The sequence below is a fragment of the Dendrobates tinctorius genome, unplaced genomic scaffold (genome assembly GCF_039654945.1).
Source record: "Dendrobates tinctorius isolate UK_male_01 unplaced genomic scaffold, ASM3965494v1 ptg000375l, whole genome shotgun sequence".
Lineage (NCBI taxonomy): Eukaryota > Metazoa > Chordata > Amphibia > Anura > Dendrobatidae > Dendrobates > Dendrobates tinctorius.
In genome coordinates, this window is record NW_027362041.1 from 195,116 (window position 1) to 213,604 (window position 18,489).

Sequence of the window (18,489 nt, forward strand, 5' to 3'; positions counted from 1 at the left end):
CCACAGTGATTCCTCCACCCGCACAGTATGATGACCTTACGGGACCCCCTCAACTATCGCGCCACAGTATGATCCCCAACTGTGAGCCCCACGTAGCCCTCCATACTGTATAAAGGACCAACGTAGAGTGTAATGGCCCCAGCACAGCCCTCCATAAAGGATAAAGGCTTCCTCCTAGCCCTTCAAGTAATATCCACAGAGCCCTCCAAATGTTATAATTGCTTCCATATAGTATGATTGGCTTCCTATAGTCCTCCATATATTATAATGCACCCCCACAGTCCTCCATATAACATAATGCACCCCCACAGTCTTCCATATAGTATATTGCCAGCGGGTGATATTGTATCAAAGTCAAGGATACAACCTTTGACGTATATGAACGTCAAAGGTGGTGAAGGGGTTAAATTACATTGTGTACAGCACACGTAATACTGGACAACACATGTTCATTACATACACATCATACAGTCACACAGACACACACATCATACAACATGTCCTTCGTCTTCGTACACACAAGCTATATAACAGATGCACAGCAGGTACACATCATATACACAGAACATGCATGCAGGACAGGTGCATATACACACACTTCAGTATACGCAAAATATATCTAAACACACAGACACAACCCCCCCCCACACACACACATGCAGACACAACCCACACACAGTTAACACAGAGACACAACCCACACACGACACAGAGAGATACAACCCATACACCACAGAGAGACACAACCCACACACCGACACACAAGAGACAACCCACACACCACACAGAGACCACAGAGACACAACCCATACACCACACAACACAGAGACACAACCCACATGCAACACACAGACACACCACAGACACAACCTGCTCACAAATACACAGAGACACAACCCACACACACGCAGACACAACTCAGAGAGACACAACCCACACTCACAGCCCACACCAACACAACCCCCACACAGACACAAAAAGACACAACCCCCCCACACACAACCCCCACACACACAAAACCCACATACACAAAACCCACAGAGACACAAACACAACCCACACACATACAACCCAGTCACACAACCCACACACACACATGCATAAACACAACCCACACAGTCAACACAGAGACACAACCCATACACCACAGAGAGACACAACCCACACACCCACACCGACACACAAGAGACAACCCACACACCACACAGAGACCACAGAGACACAACCCATACACCACACAACACAGAGACACAACCCACATGCAACACACAGACACACCACAGACACAACCTGCTCACAAATACACAGAGACACAACCCACACACACGCAGACACAACTCAGAGAGACACAACCCACACTCACAGCCCACACCAACACAACCCCCACACAGACACAAAAAGACACAACCCCCCCCACACACAACCCCCACACACACAAAACCCACATACACAAAACCCACAGAGACACAAACACAACCCACACACATACAACCCAGTCACACAACCCACACACACACATGCATAAACACAACCCACACAGTCAACACAGAGACACAACCCATACACCACAGAGAGACACAACCCACACACCCACACCGACACACAAGAGACAACCCACACACCACACAGAGACACAACCCACACACAAGCTGACACACCAGACACAACCCACACAACACACAGAGATACAACCTATACACAAAGACAAAGAAACACAAACCACACACATGCAGATACAACCCATACACGCAGAACCAACCCACAGAGAGACACAACCAACACAGAGACACAACCAACACAGAGATACAACCCACGCACACAACCCATACACCACATAGAGAGCACAACCCATACACCACACAACAAAGACCCAACCCACAGAGACACAACCCACACACACAGATACAGTACCCACACAGACACACAAACCACAACCCAGACACACAGAGACACAACCCACACAGACACAATACAGACACACACAACCCATACACCACATAGAGAGCACAACCCATACACCACACAGCAAAAACCCAACCCACGCACACACAGACACACACAGACCCAACCCACACACACAGATACCACAGATACTACCCACAGAGACACACAACCCACAGACACACAACCCACACAGACACACACAATACACACACAGACACAACCCACAAACACAACCCATACACCACAGGTAGCACAACGCATACACCACACAACAAAGACACAACCCTCACACACGCAGACACACACAGACCCAACCCACACAGATATAGTACCCACACAACCACAACCCACACACAACTCACACACAACACACACACAATACACACAGAGAGACACAACCACAACCCACACAGACACATGGAGGCACAGACTCCTCTGTGCTCCAGGGCTGGGAGTTGATGTACATGTGCAGCTTCCCCTGCTCGCGGCCTATGAGCCCCACACCCACTCTCAGTGCCAGGACTGCCCAGCAGGAGATCTGTCCCCTTGTGGGTTGGAGCTGCTTCTCCTCCTATCTCCCAGCACAGGTGGCTCCTCTGATGTTATTTCCTGGCTCTCACTTCTTCCTTTCAAAGACGCGCCATGCGGGAGGACAGGAGCACTGGCCAATCAGCTCTTCTGACAGTGATATGAGAGCGTTCATTGGCCAGTTTCTCCTGCAGGACGCCTCCCCTCTGAGTTGCTTAATCCTGAGGGTGAAAGCTGCCGCCCACCTGTAATGGTAAGTGCATATTCCCCCAGCACAGCAGGAGAGAGCAGAGCGGCCAAATGCAGGCACAAGCGGGGCATCTGAATGAACGGCCCCCGCAGAGGCCGCCCCTTTTTATCAGCAGGTGGCGCCGCCTGAAGCAACCCACTCAAGTTGCCTCATGATAGGTGCGGCCCTGCTCAGAGGAGTGTTGGTAATTGCCCATCTTTGGAGTGTACCTGTAAGGAGGTGAGGGCATAGCCCTGTAAATATTGCTACTGCATATTAACTGTGCTCCTTACATGTCTGTATAGAGTATATATGTCATGTGTGTGTGTGTGGCTGCATGATACTTAGAGTTAGGTGTTATATTAGAAAAGGGCCACTAGATGGGGGCACTGAGCTCAACTAGGGAGAAGACGTTAATAGGGTTAACTTAGAGGAGTGGCTAGACAGGAGGAAAGGAGATAGTTTCCCTCCAATAAGTCAGTTGAGCTGGGGTAGCAAACAGGACAGGAGTGAAGAACAGTGGAGTGCCTACAGCAGTAGCCAGCACGTTGCGGTGTTGGAGGCCTTGCAGTCGGACTGGAGACTGTAAGGCTAGTGAGACAGAAGAAGGAGTCTCGTTGGTCAAGTCAGCTAGCAAGGAAAAGCTGAAGTGACAACCCAAGCTGGTCTGAGTCCAGCCCATGTCTGGAGAATTGCAAGCCAGGGAGGTCCATGGAAGGATCCGTGTGGGAGTAGCATCTGGAGTACAGGAGCTTTGTGGAGAGTTCAGTGAGCTGTGAAACTAGGACACGAACAGGAGCAACAGTGCCGTAAAGGGGTGAGCTTCAACGGAAAAGACAGGTACCTTCGTGGGCTGAAGTCGGGCTCTGAAAGAAGGGAAGTGTTCCATGTTCACCATGCTCCGTGTGACGTGTCAGCTTGCCTGTGTGGTGCATATGTGTGAACTGAAGGAAGAAGTGTCGTACTGCTGTAGATGAAGATGTATTGCTGTTACCAAGTAAAGAGTCCTGTTGCCGTATTGAACATGCTGTGCCCTGAAGAGAATATATAGAATGGGAGGAATAGGGCTAAGTGACAGCACATGTGAAAAAGACTTGGGTATACTAATAGATCACAGACTGAATATGAGTCAACAGTGTGACGCAGCAGCAAAAAAGGCAAATGCAATTCTAGGATGTATTAACAGAAGCATACAGTCTAGATCACGTGAAGTCATTATTTCCCTCTACTCCTCTTTGGTCATCCCTCATCTGGAATATTGTGTCCAGTTTTAGGCACCACATTTTAAAAAAGACATCAATAAACTTGAGCAAGTTCAGAAAAGAGCGACCAGAATGGTGACCGGTCTGCAAACCCTGTCTTATGAGGAAAGGTTGCAGGATTTGGGAATGTTTAGTTTGCAAAAGAGAAGACTGAGAGGAGACTTAATAGCTGTCTACAAATATCTAAAGGGCTGTCACATTGTAGAAGGATCAACTTTATTCTCATTTGCACAAGGAAAGACTAGAAGCAATGGGATGAAACTGAATGGGAGGAGACACAGATTAGATATTAGAAAAAACTTTTTGACAGTTAGAGTGATCAATGAGTGGAACAGGCTGCCACGAGAAGTGGTGAGTTCTCCTTCAATGGAAGTCTTCAAACAGAGGCTTGACAGACATCTGACTGGGATGATTTAGCGAATCCTGCTTTGAGCAGGGGGTTGGACCAGATGGCCCAGGAGGTCCCTTCCAACTCTACGATTCTATGATTCTATGATTCTATGAATAAAGCTGAGTTGTTAAAGTTGTTTCCAGCCTCTGTCTGCAGTCAATTGGGTACCCAAAGTGAACAGCATACGGGTGATGAAACAGCCTCCAGCACAGTGAGTACTGGGATGACCGTAGCAGCTACCCCCTGGCGGCCGTGGTATTACATACCATCCTAAGAAGCCAGGTCAAATAAGAGTAGTATTCGACTCAAGCGCCAAATGTGAAGACGTCTCATTGAATGATGTTCTATTTGTCAGGCCCAGACCTCAGCAACAGACTTCTAGAAGTACTTGTCAGGACTCTAATGTCAGGACCCTGTCGGCGTCGGCAAACTGCCACGCCGAGCAGGGTGACTTACCCCCACTATGGGAGAAACGCGGGGTCCAATACAGTAGTGTCGGTTCAAGCAGACAGGACCTGCGGCACTGAAAATAGTAAGGAGTCCCAGGACCTAGATCATGTGACTGCAGGGGGCGGGGCTTAGCGTCCTACTGCTGCAGATGATATAATGTACCTACTGCAGGGAAACTGTAGTAGAGGAGAGGAAAATGCAGGTCAGACAAGCGAGGGTTCGTACACGGAGAGGGCTGTGCGGTACCAGAGGGACGAGCAAAGAATAGTCAAGTCACAGGCAGAGGGTCATACACAGAGAGGTAGCGCAGTACAAGATGGACAGGCAGAACTCGTAACAGGGACAGAACCGGATCAAAACCAAACAAGCAAGATATCAGGCACAAGGCACACGTTCGCACGACGTCAACTAACTCAGCCGAGGGCAGGAGTATAACTGACACCGGACCTAGGTCAAGTGAGCATTAAATAGCCGCCCTGTGCCAGAGAGAGGCAGAAACAATTAACCCCTGTCTGACCAGGACGGGCCAAAGACAAAGCCCATCCTGGATCATGACAGTACTACACTGTTTCTGCAGAGATACGGTAGCATTTATGGCTGACATACAACAGATGTTCCACTGTTTTCTCGTCAAAGAGGAACACATAAACTACTTGAGGTTCTTCTGGTACCACAACAACGACCCGGACAAAGACATCGCAGAGTACCAGATGAGCGTACACATCTTTGGTAACAGCCCTTCCCCAGCAGTCGCTATCTATGACCTCCAAAATTCCGCCAAAGAGGGTGAGGAAGAGTACGGGCCAGACGTCAGATTCATTGTTGAAAAGGACCTCTACATAGACGACTGTTTGAAGTCCACACCGACAAATAAGGCTGCAATCAGTCTACTAAAAAGGGCTCAAGAAATGCTTGTTCAGTCTAACCTAAGGTTACACAAGATTTCCTCCAACAGCTGAGAGTTGATGGAAGCCTTTCCCTCTCTAGACTATTTGTTAGGCATCAGGTTTCTGCATCTGCTCTGCAGGAATCCAGAGCCTCACATTCTGCGGTCTCCTGCTGTCTTTCTACTGCAAAGGAGATTACTTTGCAGCAGACCGCTCCAGAGACTAAGTACCTCTGTGCTCCTACTGGGCATGCTCATGAGACGATCTCCCATTGGAGATCGGGAGCCATGTGCTCAGGTCCTGTTCCAGATCTCATTGGTCCATCTCGGAGATCTGGAAGGTCCCGCACGGCTATAAAAAGCATGCATGGCCGTTCCCGCCATGCGCTAGTATAGACTATACTGCTATGTGTGAATGGTGACGGATGTATGATTCTGGCGACTGACTTATTATGAAACCCCTTCCCTCTGATATTACGCATGTGGATAGGGAATTAGTTCAGTAGTCTGCGCCAGTCAGTGGCAAGCCTTAGGTCACTGTGCACACCGCACTTCTGCGCTAGCGTCCGACATAGCGCCTGTTTTGTAGCTGTGTCGTCCAGCGGCAGTGTCCTGTGCCGCGCTGCAGTTGCAGCCCTTCTTGGCGTTTGCAGTAGCGACGCCGCACACATGGTAGGTCTAGACGGACGCAGCCCCTCTGTCTTAGTTCCTGCTCCTGTGACCTTATACCATGTGTGCATTTACCTGAGGCCTGTGACTCTAACAGGCTCAGCCTTTTTGTATGTTTTTGTTGCGGCGCCTCTGTGTGTGAGCAGAGCCCGCTCTGCGCACTTCGGGTGAAGTTGAACCCATGCGCATTATATCGTCATATTGCTCGTCTGCCATTACTCAGCAGCGGTTGTAACACCTACTGCACGGTGGACCTCGAGCGGCGAACGCACTTTATTATTATTTTTATTTAGTGCGTTCCGCCGTTCCTAACATTATTCCAGTAATCTAAAGGACTTAGACCTAAGCATCGACTCCCTTCCCATGCAACGGAGCCTTGGATTGCTTTGGGATCTGAAGCCGAATGCCTTCACCTTTCAGATCACGTGCAGAGGAGTTCTTTCTTTCGTGAATAGTCTGTACGACCCCCTGGGATTTGTAGCTCCAGTAACCATCCAAGGAAACGTGATGCTAAGAGACTTCACCCAAGACGCGTCTAATTGGAACGATCCACTTCCAGCAGAAAAGGCTGACCTGTGGGAAAAGTGGAGGAAGTCTCCCGAAGCCTTAACCGACCTTCATGTAAAATGACCGTATGCTCCTGTGCCATCCACAGAAGTCAAAACACAAAGACTTTGTATCTTCTGTGATGCATCAGTAAGGCGATCGCAGCAGTAGCATACCTCAAAACTATAGACGTGAACGGACAATGTCATATCAGGTTCGTTATGAGCCGGACAAAATTGGCACCACTCCGCAAACACACGATCCACAGATTGGAACTTTGCGCTGCTGTCCTCACAGTTGAGCTAACCGAATTTATCTCAGATGGGATGAATCTGGAGATCAAAAATGCAGAGTTCTACACCAATAGTAAGGTGGTACTAGGATACATCTGCAACGAGACACGACGCTTCTATGTCTACGTCAGCAACCGTGTACTGAGGATAAGAAGATCCACCTGCCCTAATCAGTGGCACTATGTACCTATTCACCACAATCCTGCAGATCATGCGACTAGATTCGTTGCACCAAGTCATCTTAAGGACACTACATGGTTCACAGACCCTGCTTCTTTGAACCGCTCAATGCCCCACATCATCAGGCCTGATACATTCGAACTAGTGGATCCAGATACCGATGAAGAGCTCCGTCCTCGAGTGTCTGCTCTGGATACAGTGATTTCCAGTCAGCACCTCGAATCTCATTGGTTCAGCAGGTTCTCAACCTGGAAGTCACTTGTTCGAGCCATCATGTGGCCCAGTCCTACCAGTCAGCATTACCTGCAAGCCAGAGACCTTGTAAAGGCTGGCATCACTGCAAACATGCTTTAACCGCTCCCAACTTGGAAACAGCCAAGGTTACAATACTTAGTGTTGTACAAAAGGAAACCTACACCAGAGAAATAGACAACCTCAGCAAGGGACAACTCATTCCCAAAGACAGCGTGCTGAAAAAGCTCGATCTGATTGTCGACCAAAACAGGCAGTCTTCAAGAAGTAGAAGCTTCAGAGAAAAACCCGGTAATAATTCCTGGACGTTATCACATCACAACCCTGCTCATTCAGCATCATCATGACTTAGTGAGACACCAAGGCCATTTGTTTACTGAAGGGAACCTACAGGCGGCTGGACTATGGATAGTCGGCGCAAAGAGAAGTGCGAGCAAACTCATCTTCAACTGCATTATGTGTCGCAAACTCTGTAGCATATTCCAAAATACAAAGATGGCCCATCTTCCACCCGATAGACTTAGTACTGAACCCCCCTTCACCAACGTTGGACTAGACGTATTCGGTTCTTTGGTCTGTAGCTACACGACGCACTAAGAAGTTCCATACTGATGCAAAGTGTTGGGCAGTTTTATTCACCTGTCTATCCATCAGAGCCATTCATATCAAATTAATTGAATCTGTGGACACTTTGAGTTTTATAAATGCACTTTGACGCTTCATTGCAATCAGAGGCCCTGTGAAGCATATTCAATCTGACCGAGGTACGAATTTCGTCGGAGCTGCAAGAGAACTCCAAATCCCTTCCAATTTAGACATTGCTAATGTTGAAAGGTACCTGGGCGAGCAAGGTGCCTGGGAAAGAATGATAGGGATAGCATGCAAAATACTAGCTCTATCTTCTTGCAAGCAAACACCTGATTCAAGAGTTTAACTACGTTCTTAGCCGAGGTCTCAGCCATCATGAACGCCAGGCCATTGACAGCACTTTCCAGTGATTCCAGTGACTCAACAGTACTTTTTCCTGCAATGTTACTCACGCAGAAAACCTGTGTCCCGGAGGTATCCAATGTCTCGAGACAGATGGACAAAGCAGTATCTCTCCACTCTGCAAATCAGGACAAAGTGGCAGAAAGACTGCCCAAACATCCAACCTGGCGATGTTGTACTCGTCAAAGACAGTCAGTCACATTGAAACGAGAGGCCACTTGGTCTAGTCACCAAGCCCCTTCCCAGCAAGGATGGGAAAGTGCACAAAGTAGAGGTCAGAATGTACAAGCTTTGGGAGAACAAACTGTTCCTCAGGCCAGATACTAAACTTGTGGTGTTTTCCCCAAAGGAACCAAATAGTGGCATCCATTGATGCCAAGTGGGGAGTGTTCAGCCCATTATTCTGCAGCAAGTTAATTCATAGTGTAGTACCAGTTATAACCATTAGAGGTCATTAGGTACCAATTTGTCCTGTCCCTGGATTCCGGAACTTTTCCCCTTTATCAAGTAAGGTATTCTGATTAGTATCGCCCTCTTTGTTTTCTGGGCAAGAAGGTTTCATACATTTTCTCCAGGACCTTTGAGTCTTACACATGTGTTCCTGACTCTCTCCCTACAAAGCACTGCTCCTGACCAGCGGATTCTGGTGAGGGTCAAAAGTACCTGCGTGTTATGTAAGAGTCTGTATATGCAGCCATCGTGCAATGTACTGTGTAGTTAGGTATATTGTGCAATGTATCCAATGCATTTATTATAATGCTTTTGCACTGCTTACAGATAGATTGCACCTCTGTATAGAGCAGAACATTGTTGCAGCATTTCTGTATTATGCTATTTCTGTGCAGTTTCTGTAAAGCCCCAGTTACTGATGTTAATTGCACCCTGTATCATGCTGTTGTCTCTGTTACCTGCCAGTACTGATACATTGTTATTTCCTTGTAGTTTTTATGTCTCACATCTTCCATTATTGTCTGTGATTGTCCACCATTATTGTCCACTGCCATCATTCACTGTTACCAAGTTCACTTCATCACCTCAATAAATAGACTAAAGCATCCATACAGTCTGTTTACTGGGAAGTGGATGAGGTTTAGCTGTATGCTGAAATCCACACAGCACTATACCTGGAGGAAGGCAGAGCAAATGTCTTTGTCTCAAGACATAGAAATAACAGAGGAACAAAACTAAGAGTGGTGGGTGGAGGCAACACTTAGACCCAAAAGTTGGGTGTCATTAGTGTTAACTTGCCAATTAGAAGTATGTGTTCTAATCCAACATCATACTGAGAGCAGCGAAAGGGATTAGTGGTGCCTCACTGGATAGAACACAGGTGCCAGGAACAAGTGGCTGGATACTCATTAGCGATAGCAAAGAAAGGAAAAAAGTTCCCGCACCAAGTGTCTCTTCATTAAAATCTTCAATATTTTATTTTTGTTCAAAATGCGTCAGGCGTTTAGGGGCTTTTTCCTTTCTAATTCTCTTAACCTCCTGGCTCTTACTGAAACCTGGATCCAGCAGTCAGACACTACTGCTGCTGCTGCTCTTTCATATGGTGGACTACACTTCTCTCATACCCCAAGATTAGACAATAGAGCAGGTGGAGGCGTTGGTCTGATCCAATCACCAAAATGTACCTTTCAGTTTATCCCTCAAGTACCCTCACTTGTCTTCCCTTCTTTTGAGGTCCATGCCGTCAGACTCTACACCCCCTTCTCCATGCGAGTGGCGGTGGTGTATCGTCCTCCCGGCCACTCCCATCAGCTCCTGGATCGTTTTGCTACTTGGCTTCCACATTTTCTCTCCTGTGACATCCCTACCCTCATTATGGGCGATTTCAACATCCCCATTGCTCTTCCCCTCTCCCCATCTGCTACTCACCTTTTATCTCTAACCTCCTCGTTTGGCCTTTTGCAGCTTACTAATTCTCCAACGCATGAAGACGGGAACTCCCTCGACTTGGTCTTCTCTCGGCTTTGTGCAGTGGATGATTTCACAAACTCCCCTCTCCCGCTCTCTGACCACAACATTCTTTCATTCTCTATCAAGAACTGCCAGGCCGCTCAGGTCACCCCCACTGTCCATATTTATAGAAACATACAGGCCATTAACACCCAGAAACTTATGAAGAACTTGCAGTCTTCATTGGCCCCTATCTCCTCCCTCTCATGTCCTGATTCTGCATTGAAGCATTACAATGAAACACATCAAAGTGCCCTGGATGAATTTGCTCCTCCTATAAATAGAACACCACGACACAGACGGCGACAACCCTGGCACACGGTGCAAACACGTTTCCTGCAGCGGTGCTCCAGGTGCGCCGAACGTCTGTGGAGAAAATCCAACCTACCCGAAGATTTCATCCATTATAAGTTTATGCTTCGAACATACAACACTGCCCTTCACCTCTCAAAACAAACCTATTTCACCACCCTCATCACCTCACTGTCCAATAACCCTAAACGTCTCTTTGACACTTTTCGTTCTCTACTCAAGAGTGTACAGGCCCCAACCACGGAGCTTCGAGCTGACGATCTGGCCAATTACTTCAAAGAAAAAATTGACCAGATCCGACAGGAAATTATCTCCCAATCACCTCATACCATGCATTGTCCTCCCTCCCCCACTGCATCTAGCTCACTCTCTGATTTTGAACCAGTCACAGAAGAAGAAGTAAGCAGGCTCCTTGCATCTTCTCGCCCAACCACTTGCACCAGTGACCCATTTCCGTCACATCTCCTCCAGTTCCTTTCCCCTGCTGTCACCCCTCACCTAACTAAAATTTTTAACCTCTCTCTCTCTTCTGGTATCTTTCCCTCCTCATTTAAGCATGTCATCATACATCCACTACTTAAAAAACCATCCCTCGACCAAAACTGTGCCGCTAACTATAGACCTGTCTCTAATCTTCCCTTCATCTCTAAACTCCTGGAACGCCTGGTCCACTCCTGTCTGATCCACTATCTCTTTGATAACTCTCTTCTCGACCCTCTCCAATCCGGTTTCCGCTCTTTACACTCTACTGAAACTTCCCTCACTAAAGTCTCTAATGATCTACTAACAGCTTAATCAAATGGTCATTACTCCATGCTAATTCTCTTGGATCTCTCTGCAGCATTGGACACTGTGGATCATCAGCTCCTCCTCACTATGCTCCGCTCCATTGGCCTCAAGGACACCGTTCTCTCCTGGTTCTCCTCCTATCTCTCTGATCGCTCCTTTACTGTATCTTTTGCCGGTTCCTCCTCCTCTCATCTTCCCCTTACTGTTGGGGTCCCCCAAGGATCGGTTCTAGGCCCCCTCCTCTTCTCCTTGTACACTGCCCCTATTGGTAAAACAATCAGTAGATTTGGTTTCCAGTACCATCTCTATGCTGATGACACCCAATTATACGCTTCTTCTCCTGACATCACGCCAGCCTTTCTAGAAAACACCGGCGATTGTCTAAACGCTGTGTCTAACATCATGTCCTCACTATATCTGAAACTGAACCTGTCAAAGACTGAACTCCTTGTGTTTCCTCCCTCTACTAATGTACCTATACCCGACATTGCCATTTCTGTGTGTGGTTCCACTATTACTCCCCAGCAACATGCCCGTTGTCTTGGGGTCATACTTGACTCCGAGCTTTCCTTTGTCCCCCACATTCGATCACTGGCTCGCTCTTGTTATCTGCACCTCAAAAACATTTCTAGAATTTGACCTTTTTTTACTTTTGACTCAGCAAAAACTCTTACTGTTTCTCTTATTCATTCTCGTCTCGACTATTGTAACTCTCTTCTAATCGGTCTCCCTCTTACCAAATTCTCCCCCCTCCAATCTGTCTTGAATGCTGCAGCCAGGATCATATTCCTCGCCAATCGTTACACCGATGCCTCTACCTTGTGCCAGTCATTACACTGGCTACCCATCCACTCCAGAATTCAGTATAAACTTATTACCCTCACCCACAAAGCCCTCCATGGCTCAGCACCACCCTACAGCTCCTCCCTTGTTTCAGTATACCACCCTACCCGCGCCCTCCGTTCTGCTGATGACCGAGGTAATCATCCTCAATAATCAGAACCTCTCACTCCCGTCTCCAAGATTATACACGTGCTGCGCCAATTCTTTGGAATGCACTTCCCAGGTCAATACGATTAGTCCCCAATCCCCACAATTTTAAGCGTGCCCTGAAAACGCATTTATTCAGACTGGCCTACCGCCTCAACACAATAAACTAATCTATCCCTATGTGGCACAGCCAAAAGTTTTACCATAACCAGGTTCCCCGCATCATGTTCCCACATGCTTTATGCCTCCATTAGCCCTCTGCGTCTGTACTGTTACACACTTAACATTATGGCTGGTCCATACAATCAGGGCAACTGTTACCACCCACCTTTCGTGTCTACCTCTTTCCTCATAGACTGTAAGCTTGCGAGCAGGGCCCTCACTCCTCTTGGTATCTGTTATGATCTATGTGATTATTGTTATGCTGTAATGTCTATTGTCTGTACAAATCCCCTCTGAAATGTAAAGTGATGCGGAATATGTCGGCGATATAGAAATAAAATGTATTATTATGATGTTTTATTCTTGACATGGAAATAAAATATTGAAGATTTCCTGGTTCCTGGTGCTGGAACTTTTTTCCTTTCTTTGCTATGTATGCTAATGCCAGCACATATTTAGCTATAAGCTTAGCCAATTATATTGTTGCAAGAGGTGGGTCTAATGCTATCGCATCGGGAGGGAATTGTTTGTGTGGGGGGCGTGTCCCGCCGCTGCCTGCCCACCCACCTCCGTGCAGTCACAGCCGGCAGGAAAGACAGTGGTTTGCGGCCTGTGCTGTAGATGGGGTGCGGCGGCGCCACCAGCACAGGCCGCAAGCCGCGGTCTTTCCTGCCGGCTGTGACTGCACGGAGGTGGGTGCAGTGGTGGGATTCAAATTTTTAACAACAGGTTCTGTGTTTGTGTGTAGGAAAACCACCCCCATTTTAAGCCACACCCATTTTAAGCCACACCCATTATTAAGCCACACCCATTTTACACTCACCTTTTCCTCAAACATATACAAGTAGGGGCACAGTCAAACAGTTGAAAAAAAATAAATTGGAATGAGATCAGAACAGTGCACATTCTGGCCAGCGGCTCTCCAGACCCGAGTGTGACAGCGGTATATATTTCTATGCAGCTGTCTCACTTGACTGTCCGGCTGGCCAGGCTGTGCACTACATGTCTGCGTCCTAATGGAAATTAAAAGTAAAAATCACCATACAAAAGGCAGGCACAGGTCCCCAATAGGCAGCATTGTTCCCTAATAGGCAGCACAGGTCCCCAATAGGCAGCATTGTTCCCTATAGGCAGCACACGTCCCCAATAGGCAGCACAGGTCCCCAATAGGCAGCATTGTTCCCTATAGGCAGCACACGTCCCCAATAGGCAGCACAGGTCCCCAAAAGGCAGGCACAGGTCCCCAATAGGCAGCACAGTGCTGCACAGGTCCCTAATAGGCAGTACAGGTCCCCAATAGGCAGCACAGGTCCCCATTAGGCAGGCACAGGTCCCTAGTAGGCAGCACAGCACAGACCCCGAATAGGCAGGCACACAGGTCCCTAATAGGCACCACTGCACAGCACAGGTCCCCAATAAACAGCAGCACTGCACATATACACCTGACCTGGTGTTGGCCTGTGTGTACCACAGGCTGAAGTTGAACTGAAGACTGAAGTAAATAATTCCGCGGTGAGGCAGCGGGCGGCGGGCCACGGTCACCACACACAGACTAGTGTCCTCCTGTCCAGGCTCAGGCGCTCAGCTCACTGGGCAGCCGCAGCGGCGGGTAAATCCTGAGTCCAATCCACCGAGCTCCAGAGTCTAGTTACCCGCCAATAATAGCCGCACTGCGCCGCAGGAATCAGTGCACGGGCAGCGGGGGCCGCCGGGGTGTGCTGTGCTGCTCTGTCCAGTAGTCAGCAGACAGAGAGCAGCACGTCAAGTATCAATGCGCGTGCGGTATCCGGCAGGAAGCAGAGCAAGAGTCCTCCTCTGCTCCTTGCCTGCAGGCAGCGCCGCCAGCAACATCAGAGGACCGGATCGCGGCTCTGGATCTCCCCGGTTCGGGGAACCGGCTGCTTTTTTAACAACCGGTTCCACCGAACCGGGGAGAACCCGCTGAATCCCACCCCTGGGTGGGTGAGTAGCCAGTGGCGGGATCCAGCGCATGTAATCAGTCGGCAGGTCATGGCGGCGGGTCTGGTGGAGGGTCCAGTGGCGGCGGGGGGTACGGCGTGGGTGTCCTGGCGGTATCCCACTGGTGGTACTGCGGAAGGGCCTGATACCACCACTGGGTGCCATATTGGAATACCCATCACTTGGGTATTCCAATATGGCGGTCAGCGTACTTCCGGTCGGCGCAGTAAATTATGGGATTTAAGGACATCCAGACAGAAGTGGATGACAGACAATTTTAGGTAAATATATTAGATAATTATGAATACTAATAACCTATATACAGAGTGAGCAAATGATGTAATAAAGGAGTTCTGTTCTGATACTCAGAGTGTCAGTGTGGTGTGTCTGTTCTGTTCTAATAAAGGAGTGTCAGTGTGGTGCTCTCTCTTTGTACTTGTACTTGGATTTTTCAATTTAAATTGGAGCAGACACAATGTTTCAGAACGTCTCACAATATGTGGTGGAGATGACAAAACCTGGCGAACGAACAAGGACCCATTAGGTCAAAAGACCACTTGATCAGCTGGTGCCTGGACAGACTGACAAATCAGGACAGATGGAGCAACAGGTAAGAACTTTTATTCTTACAGTACCTGAGTTTGTCTTTCTCTCTTGGTTCTGGTGTGTTTTGAGTAAGTGGGTCGGCCGATCACTCGAACTGGTCATAGTAAGTGGGTGCATTATTGTTATACAAAGAACCCTGGTGAGATCTTGTGTACTCTGTTGAATTCCTGTGTTGTATGTTGTATGTGGAGTCTGGAGTTGTAATTTCACTGGTCATCTGGAGGTGGAGTGGGATTGTAGCGATTAGTTGTTTGTTGGTGGAGCCGACCTTAGTGACTGTCGGCAGCAGAAACCCGTTTGGTTCTGGCTCATAAACGTAGGGGCTGATGATTTTCTTTGTCTGATTATATACTGTATGTCAGGCAAGTAGAGACAGAGTAGGAAATCCTAGTGAGTGTGATAAGAGTCCCGCTGCTTTGCCTCTAGTCCTGTATTCCTGTTTGTAAAGAAACAGAAGATGGGTAATCTGTTCAGTAAGGGGCAGGTTGAGCATGGTAGAACTGCTACTTCATTTGTGAAGGAAAAAGAAGGGAAACTTTTTTGCAGAAAATGCATAGATTTTGTTCAGTGTCCGTTCTCCGCCAAGTGGCAGGCTTGATGAAGGTTTCTGGAAAAATTTGTTGAAGGAAAGTCGAGATTGATTAAGTGATACTGACTTGTTAGATAAGACTGAGATATGGTGGAAAACCTCTAATTGTGTAACTAGAGGTGAGTTAAAGGAAGAAAAACACGATGATAAGTTTTTGGATGTTAAAGCATGTAACAAAGATGGTGTTGATCCCACTGCCGCTCCCAGTTCGACTTCACCCCCTACTGAAGGATGGACATATTGTGTATGTAGGAATCAGAATACATATTGGGTGGAGACCTGTCATGTATGTGATGACCCCTGTCGACACATAGAAACTGATAAACCTCCTACTCCTAAGATAGGGCTGTATCCTTTGTTATTGCCTTGCAATCCATTTGCATACTACAAGCTCCCAGAGCCTGGTCAAGCCAGTGTAGCCTCCCTGGCCAGTGCCCCAAGTGCTACGCCCTCACAAGTCTTCTCCATGCCCCCAGTAAATATCTTGCCTGCACTAGATGGGACTAATATCCCTTCAGCTTCTCCCCTGACACAACCCAAATTGATGCTGCGGGTATACATCAGTCTTTTGCTGCCATCCAAGACTCACTAAGACTAATACTCAGTCAAGGTGGGCAGGTCACCTCAACCCCTGCTGCTTGCCCAAAGCGCTCACCCAGACTGCTATTACCAGACCTCACACCCCATCTTAGGAGACCAGATACTGTAAAGGCACGTAGAATGCCAGACCCTGAAATGTTTCCCATGCCATTTGTTAGAGAGGTAGAGAAAATTAGAAAGGCTTTTTCCTGTTATTGGCCAGATTTAGTAGGAACGGTGTAGTACATGTGCCGACTGGGGGTGGGCCCTTTTGGCCTCGAGACGGACTGACGACAGATGCAGAAACACGTTCAATCAGGTCTAACTGTCATGTCGGACACTATTCACACCACAGCGTCCGGCAGGCAGAGGTAGTTCCACCTCCAGCCACTATAGCCTCAGTGGCGCCGGCTTGATCTTCAGGCTCTCGGGGGTTAATCCTGCTGGAGACCAGGTTGGAAGGTTAGTCACGCCCACGGTCTTTAAATAGTCATACTGGCATATGGGCGTCGCCGATTATAGCTTGTGTTTTCATACCAAGTGGTTCCGGTCTGGAGTGGAGGTGTTGCAGAGAGAGAGATTCGTATCTGGTGTCGTATGATCCGTCGTTATCCTTTCTCCTTCCCATATTTGTGTTTAGTTGTGCCCTGTTCACATTACTGTATATTCCTCTGTGTGTGCGGCGCAGTGCAGTTTAAGTTCTCCCTGTCTGTCTTATTTGTGTGGGAGCTTTGGTGGTGTGTCTCCTCACTGGGTGGAGGGTGGAGGGTTAAGTGCAGGGCTGAGCAGGAGATAAGGAAAGGGTGGAGGCTCAGGCATTTGCACCTTCAGCAAAAACCCTGGGTTGAGGGTCAGACAGGGTTTCCCCTAGTGAAAGGGACACCACAGGGGCCCCGGGTATTTCTGCCTTAGTTGTCCTAAGCCCCGCGTGACATTATAATCGGCCCACATTTTTTCAGGAGTCCATGGATCCCATGGATTCCATAACCCGCCAGTTGGCGGCGCTGTCCTTACAGGTCTCCGAGTTGAAAGGGGCAGTTCAGCAGCAGGGCCTGGTAGTAGCAAAGGTGCAAACGGCATCTGCAGGTATCGGTGCAGAGCCGAAGTTTCCGCTGCCAGAACGATTTTCAGGCGATCGCAGCAAATTTGTCGTATTTCGGGAGGCCTGCAAATTATACTTCCGCATGCGGCCAATCTCCTCAGGTAATGAGGCCCAGCGAGTAGGGCTGGTGTTGTCATTACTGAGTGGTGACCCCCAAGCATGGGCATTTTCCTTACCAGCTGACTCTGCTACATTTCATTCGGTCGATAATGTTTTTTCTGCCCTCGGGCTCATTTACGATGACCCTGACCGACTGGCTCTAGCGGAATCTAAAATCCGCGCCCTCCGCCAGGGGGAACGCTTGGCAGAGGACTATTGTTCGGAATTTCACCGCTGGGCCGTAGACACACAGTGGAATGACCCAGCACTGCGGAGCCAGTTTATTCATGGGGTATCAGGGAAGGTTAAACAAGCCCTCCTGATGTATGAGACTCCGGCATCATTGGAGTCTGCCATGAGTTTGATAATACGTATTGATCGCCGTTTTTGCCAGGGGGCACAGGAGACGCTACCTCTGGGGGAAAACAGAGGTGCAGGTGTGGTTGAAGTAGATGAGTCCCCTGAACCTATGCAGATTGCTGGCGTGGCACAGGTTCAGCCTCGCGCTCCGGGATTCCGGAAGCCCGGAGCATGTTTCTACTGTGGTAAAAGAGGTCATTATGTTAACGTTTGCCCGGTACTACCTAAGAGGGTCACATCGGCGGAAAACTGTTAAGCTCAGAGGGTATGGAGGAGACCCAACTGAGCGTATGCATATCCTCCATGATGGTATCTCAATGTATGCTCCCTGCCAAGGTTATTATCGCCGGCAGAGAGCTACCT